Here is a 7,314-nt window from a genome sequence, read left to right as displayed (position 1 = left end):
CCGGCATGGTGTTAGCGCGCTTCTCTGAAGCTAAAACGGCGTTACGGGCTGTGGTAGCAGTTAAGGGCCTTCTTTTATGAGCGCCCGCCGCGTCTCTTCGTTTCTTCGCACCAAGGCAGGCGCGCACAAACACTATTAAAGGCACATTTTCGCTCTCATCTTCGTACCGGGCGCTTCTCCTCATTTCTCTAAATATCGGCGGCACGCACAGGCGTGATTCCTTTCGTGTCACGCAGGGAAGCAAAGTGGAGGGGGCAGCAACACACACAGTGTTAAGGGTTCTCCCGGGTTCGTTCCTCCAATATTCCAGAATTCTGTACAGGCGCGCTGGCGAGATTGCTTCCGCACCGCGCCGGCATTCCAAATGTGCGCCGAATTTCGAGACAGCAACAGGCATCTAACGGCCGTTATTAAATGGATCATAGAACATATAGCTCTTTTTAACATTTGCAACTGCCGCGGTCACAATTTTGAAACACAGGCTTATCCTCAAAAAGGTGTGTCTGGACTGAAACATCATGCATGTACTCCAGCCGTGGCATGCCTTGAGACCGAGTCAGAGGGCATCCCACCGACATGTGCGCGGCCCACGGGAAGTGCTGGTTACGTGATTTCTGGCCTGATCCAGGCCAGTGCAGAGCTCTGGCGGGGACCCTCGCGAAGTGAGTACTCCATGCAACGGCCTTGGCTCGGTGACTGCCAATCTGCCACTGGAAGAAGCGACCAGCAATCCGCCAGCCCTGTCTGCGATTAGGATAGCCTTGCACAAGAAAAATATTAGGATAGCCTTGCACAAGAAAAATATTACAAAAAATGTGCATCGAACCTGCAACTTGAATTTGCCATAAGTAGCATAGAAACCAAATCTGTTAATTAAGAAGAATCAAATATACAAGACATCAGCGCGCTCAGGCGCCTTCTGAAAAATTTGAATCTTTTCATGCTTCCAGCTCTGAGCTGAGGAGGCTTCAGCTCTGCAATGTTTGCTGCTGATGCCACCGGTGCAACCTCTTTTGGCTCGTCGAATGAGCGGTTGTAATCCGTTACTAAGCAACGTACAATGCTAGCAGGGGTGGTTAAGATACGTCGCATTTCAAGCTACCGCTAATAAATCGTATTTGGTTTAGAAAAATGTTCCGCTGTTAAATAAGTACGAACGCAATATACTACATGTAAGTGATGTACATGAAGTGATGTAGGGCGCGAAGGAATATTATCCTGATAAATATTTTCGCAAGATAACAAAATTATGGTATTGTCACTCACGTTCACAACTTCGTCTAGTCAAATTACAGGTCGCTGTTTTTCTGAGCTTGTCTGGAATTCCTCCCGCAGATTACGCCACCACCACCAACGAGCAAACCCCAGTGATTAAATTGCTAGAGAGTCACGAGATTTTCGTTTTTGAGAGGTTGTATCTGGGAAGGCGTGAGCTGAAATGCCCGCTAGTGATACATTTCGTCTTTCGTGCGCTATATTTTTATGCCTGTAAAAATGTATGCGAACGTTTTTGTCTTTTTTTCTGGAATCAAAACTGGTTCTCTTTTTCATAATGCTGTTTGTAAACTTGAAACCCATAACTTTCTTCTGAGATGAACACCGAGAAATGAGCTGAACTCTTCACGAAAACAAAATTTCTACCTTGATGAAAAATATTGGATACTTGTCGCCACTGTTCTTGAAAGGAGTCAATTTTTTAGCCTCGCGTAAAAAAAAAGTGTTTGCCTTCACCTGGATAGTATATAGCTGAATATTCATTATGACTTATCTTATTTCTATACCCACAGAAGCGTAACCACCTTCATAAGAGATGCTTGATGAAGTGCTGCTTTAAAGAGAAATGGGATGAATATGATATGGACTTCAAAATCTGCCGGATACGCTATATGGCGGAAGGATTACGATGTGAGCCTGGAAAAGTGAGCCTGAATTGATTACTCTGGCATGCTGTTCTGGCAGAGTTACACATAACTCGATTATTTTTTGGCGAAAAAAAACTATTTTTTTCTCACTTTTCTGATTAAACATGCACACAGTCCCAGACACGCGCATTAAACCACATCCTATCAGCGCGTAGGCGTATGGAGTGACCTTAGATACTAGGAGGCGACAGACCGCAGCAGACACAGGACAGAGAGAAGTGGCTACACAGTCCCTGTCTCCTGTGTCTGCTGCGGAGTATAGCCTCCTGATTTCTCACCAACTGGCCTGCACATCTACCCTTCCAAACTTAGATACTACTTTTTCAAAAGTCCTTCTTTTGTAGCGATAGCATTACAGTAGCATTTTGAGCCTTAAGCGTGGCGACGCCGCCACCGTGTCGCTGCGCTGCCACCCTGCGGGTGCGGCGCCACCCTGTGGCTGCGCCGCCACGCTGTCACGTGGTTGGTCACGTGGTGCGGAGCAGCTGCGGCGCCGTGGCTGATCACGTGGTTCGTCACGTGGTTGGTCACGTGACTAAGTTCCACTCGGGCAGCTGTAGCTGTCGCGTCACTTCAGGTTTAACCAAAGCACAACCACCGCCAATTTTTTTTACACGTCTTCTATGCCGTCAGCGTTTTGCGAGTTTATTTTAATTTCGGCGCTTAACTGAGGACGTTCTGCTTTCCGCAATGTGACCGGAGCCGTCTCTCCCAGCAGACCAGATCAGAGACCTACATTGTTTGTGCAGGTAGATCACCACGTTTATAAAAGCTCAGAAAATTGCGAATGCAGGTAGAGCGCCTACAGCGTATTGTGATATTTGATGCCGCTACCGATGAAGAAATGGCCGCAAATTCACCAGGCATGAGCTGATTCGTCAAGTGGGAAATGTCAGGGAACTGCTTAATATGGTTTCGTTGTCTTTCTGAAGAGAGGGATCTCTAAGAGCACCAGAGGGCTGTTCCTGTTTACCTATTTCAAGCCCTTCAAAGCGCGGTGCTTCCGGACATGGGCGCGTGCTGAATTTAAATTTTCAAACAAGGCGCATAATGACGATCTTGCAATAATTGACGAAATATAAAATCATTCTTGTCTTGACCAGCATCCCGGGACTTTTTTCGGAGGGTCGAAGGAAAAAGTCCTGACCCTACCTAGCCCGTTCGTCTTTGTTAGAATCAACGCCAATTTGTTGTCCGTCCAGGATATCGTTGATGTAAAGCATCGAGCATTTTGCACCACCAGATCATGACACTTTGGCTGCATCAGCTACTCGTATTTAGCTTCTCAACGGAACGCTGGTCGTCCACTTTTCAAATGAACGTTTCGAAGCAAAGGAGAGCGGGACTGCAAAACTGATGAATTCGACATTATTTTACCTGTTGGCCTAAAAGGCGTTGAATATGTGCTAGAAAACCTTTTCTTTTTGCGGTCCACAAATGCTTACCGGCACATTCCTTTACCTCAGTTATTTTTGGTAGTGTGACGCAGATAAATCGAAGAGATGTCCCCCTGTTAAATAGAAGAGATGTCCCCCTGTTTGTTTGTTTTTCTATACACGAAAAGCAGCTTCATCCTCAATGCCGAAGATTTCTCTGGCGCACACCTTTATGCAGTTCGCAGAAGCAGATTTCATGTTGCACAGCTGTAGGAAGGCGCGCATTCTATGACCGTAGCCCGCTTATTGCATGAAGAGGTGTAACCAGGAGGGATATCTTCCTTTATTATTGTGTAATGAAAACCTGGCACTATGACCGAGTAAACAATTAGGCCCTAGAAAAATTGACGGCGACATGCGATCACGTAAACTGTGCTAACGACTCCGCGATAGTTGATAAACGCGCTAGCACATGGTAACAAATTGATGAAAATTTATGCAGTTGCAAAACCGCCTGGACCGAATATTTTTGCAGGTAATTGAAATGCCAGAACAAATGTAAAAAAATCAAATCATCCCAAGAAGTATGATGAAGGTAAAAGGCGATCACAATCGGCGGTGGTATCAATCGACAATCGACCACAGCGCGAAGAGGCTACTTGAACAATTGATATTTGGAAACGAAGATTCCTCTCTCGTATAGTCCAATACTCTGCCTCAAGAGCAATTATGACGTCATGATCATCAAATTTTGTTCAGAGGTCTCTTGGCGTATCCTTTTAAAACCTTCGACTTTAATCAACTTCAAGAAATATCGAAGATTGACGCCATCTTGTTAAAATCACATAGGGTTCATACAGAGCATCTCTTTCACTTGCTCGTAATTTGTCTATATTGCGATTAACTGTGATACATGGGTATTTTTACGAGCGTACTTAGATTATAATAAGGAACCCCAGTCAGTTGGTTAAACTAATTCGCGGCCCTTCATAATGAAATTTCTCAAAGACTGTGTGTCAGTTCGGCATGATGATTTCCTGAATTTACAGTTGATATGCGTATTATTGAAAGCCTCTGCAGTAGCATATGCAAAAAAGGGTACTTGGATGAAGGGTACAAGTCAGCTAGGCGTTTAATCGTTTTGGTTGAACCGCCAGCTTAATGCTATTCTGCATGTTCTAATTCTTCTATGGCAACGCCCCGAGAACCTGTTCTGTGCCATCAAAGTACGCTATTAGATAATCGATCATAATCATCAGCAGCCTGGCTACGCCCACTGCAAAGCAAAGGCCTCTCCCATGCCTCTCAAATTAATTCTGTCCTTTGCCAGTTGCGCACTCCGCTTTCCCACGAACTTACTAACCTCATGTGCCCACCTAAACTTTCTGTGGTCCCCTGCTACGCTTGCCTTCTCTTGGAATGCACTCAGTTACCCTTCAGGACTAGTGGTCGTCTTGCCTTTGGATTACATGCAGTAACCCAGCCCATTTCTTTCTCGTGATTTCGACTAGGATGTCTTTAAGCCGAGTTTGTTCCCTGACCCACTCTGCCCTCTACCTGTCTCTTAATTTTATATTTATCATTTTTATTTCCACAGCCCGCTGTGCAGTCCTTAAGCTGTACTTTTTGTTAGCCTCCTGGTTTCTGTCCCATAGTTGAGTGCTCCTAAGATACAAGTGTTGCATACTTTTCTCTTGAGGGATATTGATAAACTGCCATTCATGATCTGAGAGAGCCCGCCATATTGGCTCCACCCCATTCTTATTCTTCCAGTTACTTCCCTCTCATGATGATCGAAACCAAACATTGATGAAGGCGTTTTTCTACAAGCAAGCGATGGAGCATACGCGTACCCATTCTATAGTGAGGAAGCACGAGCCGCCAAGGCTTCCCTATCCGTCCACATTGTAACCCGTGTCCCACACAGGAAGCCCATCGGCATAGGAAGTCTTTGATACCCTCGTCCTTTAAAACAGACATTCATAGTCCATTACCTTTGCCTTCTTGATCTGCTTCTGACTATTATTTTTCTTATCCAACCCCAGAACAGGAAAAATTCCGATGAAGTCGGCGGAGTTAGATAATCAGCAAGTTCTAGCCAAACAGGCTACATAGATTCTGTGGTTGTAATCAGACTCCACTGGAAAGTTTTTCTGGCTTGTTTACTTGCTGATTCCAATCCTTACAGTCGCATGGTTCAGCCAAAAAGATGCGGCGCTTATGAATAGCCACTTGTTAAAACGGACTTAAAGAAGATAAGCTGAAGAATATGATTCGTAATCTGCGCATTAACATGCGAGCTGCAGTTTCTGAATGGAGCAAACTGTCATTTGCTACGTCAGTACTAGCGTTGTTGCTTCTGAAACTTTTTTCAGTAGCTCAGCTTAAGCCTTTCACTTGTGCGCTGCCACTAGGAAACTTCAATTTTCAGAATCACGTGCCGCGATAATAGCCTCATTTACTTCATTTCTTTTCCCATTATCTGAGTTCCAGGAGTCACAAGTAATGAGAACGCCATCAAACTTCCTCCTGACCTGTAATGGAGATTGTGAATGTCACTGGAGGACCGATTCAAACTTCCTTTTTCTCCTTCTAGTGTTTATTCTTTTTGGCCATACGACAGCGCCTTTATTGAAACATTTCCTACAATGCTAGAATACAAACCTGTGTTTTCTATTACACTGATATTAAGGTTAGGCAAGTTTAACGACCCTTTACAGTCTAACTAGTAGCTGGCTTTACTTTCAAAACTATGTGTTAGGTGATTTTTATTCCTTATTAACTACCAAAACCTATGTACTTACCCTTCTTCTCCACAGACCTGCAGACGTGGTGTTTGCGCCAAACATGATTGGAACACAACAGCACGGCGATTGAAGAGGCTCCAGAGGTTACAGCAATCATTAGTAGCACTACCTTGAAATTAGCAATGTTCCTTCTAACAGCAACAAATGAAACCCTCAAATATCCCGTGATATCCTTTGTCAGTATTACAGACGAACTTGCAAAATATGAGCAGGTAACGTCAGGAAGTTTTGCTAGTAACAATTATCAAGATGTTTAGTCTTAGCCATACCTACAGTGTTACAACTGAGAAACGCAAGAACTGAATTGATTTGAATAAAGTTGCCTGTAACTAACTTCCACATGTTTGAGCTGTTGAAATGTTTTCAGTTGCCACTGTTCCCGTGCCAGCAGCTGACTATGCTTGGGTTTCTAACTTCTAGAAGCTCAGAGACGATAACTAATATAGTTTTCACTAAAAATGCGCAAAGCAATCCCTGAATAAAAACGAACGCAAACTTTAAGCAAGACCTACCATATCCCTTAATTTTCATCTAAGACAGAAAAAAAACAAATACCCGTCATTATCTGTTTCTTCAGTAGAATAATATCCACGGCAGTATTTTTTTAACCGCGAGTGCTACATGTATTTCCCCCTCAACTGGTCATCATTTGTGGGGACCAACGATTACTGTTCCCGACTGAGCTCTCCTCTGAACGAGCGGAGACGAAAACGCTTACTGCTGCGGTAGTAATTTGCTTTCTGTTTAAATGATTCCAACTAATGTCCACAGGCGAAACTTGACTCTCAAATGTACGAAAATTAGTTTGGTTATTAGTTAGAACAGTAGAGAAACGTAGGCTCAGCAGAACCCGCCAGTATTATTTCCCCTCCTGACCCCATCTATTCTCAAGACGAGTTGTGTAATTCTCTTAGCAGACAGTTTCAGAAGTCTAACATTGTGCGAAGAAATGACTATCTTGCCTCAAATGTGATCATTGAAAAGCACCTTTCTTGGGCGTGAGCTAGCCACATGTAGCGTAACGAAGACCTAGTGGGTGGATACGTGTCTGCTTCTAGGTCTGTGTTTTCGCTTTTCGCTGTCTTCTCGTGTGTGGCGTGGGTCGGACAGTGCCCTCCGTGCGACCGAATGCTGACGACGCCCCTACGGAGAAATTCCCGGCACGGCGGGCGCATTCTCAAGTGAGAAAACCCAACCGGAACCCTCAGG

At 44.5% G+C, this 7,314-nt stretch overlaps 1 long non-coding RNA gene across 1 annotated transcript; it reads left to right on the top strand.

Annotated features, from left to right (window-relative positions):
- The first annotated feature begins 539 nt into the window (after positions 1 to 539).
- Positions 540 to 6,255, top strand: LOC144104279 (uncharacterized). Its single transcript, XR_013308486.1, has 3 exons — positions 540 to 662; positions 1,788 to 1,919; positions 6,118 to 6,255. It is a non-coding gene; the product is annotated as an uncharacterized LOC144104279 (long non-coding RNA).
- Positions 6,256 to 7,314: the final 1,059 nt, after the last annotated feature.

This window comes from Amblyomma americanum, chromosome 9 (assembly GCF_052857255.1).
Source record: "Amblyomma americanum isolate KBUSLIRL-KWMA chromosome 9, ASM5285725v1, whole genome shotgun sequence".
Classification (NCBI taxonomy): Eukaryota; Metazoa; Arthropoda; class Arachnida; order Ixodida; family Ixodidae; genus Amblyomma; species Amblyomma americanum.
Note: the sequence above shows the minus strand (reverse complement) of the source record. Positions and strands in the feature narration are given on the sequence as shown.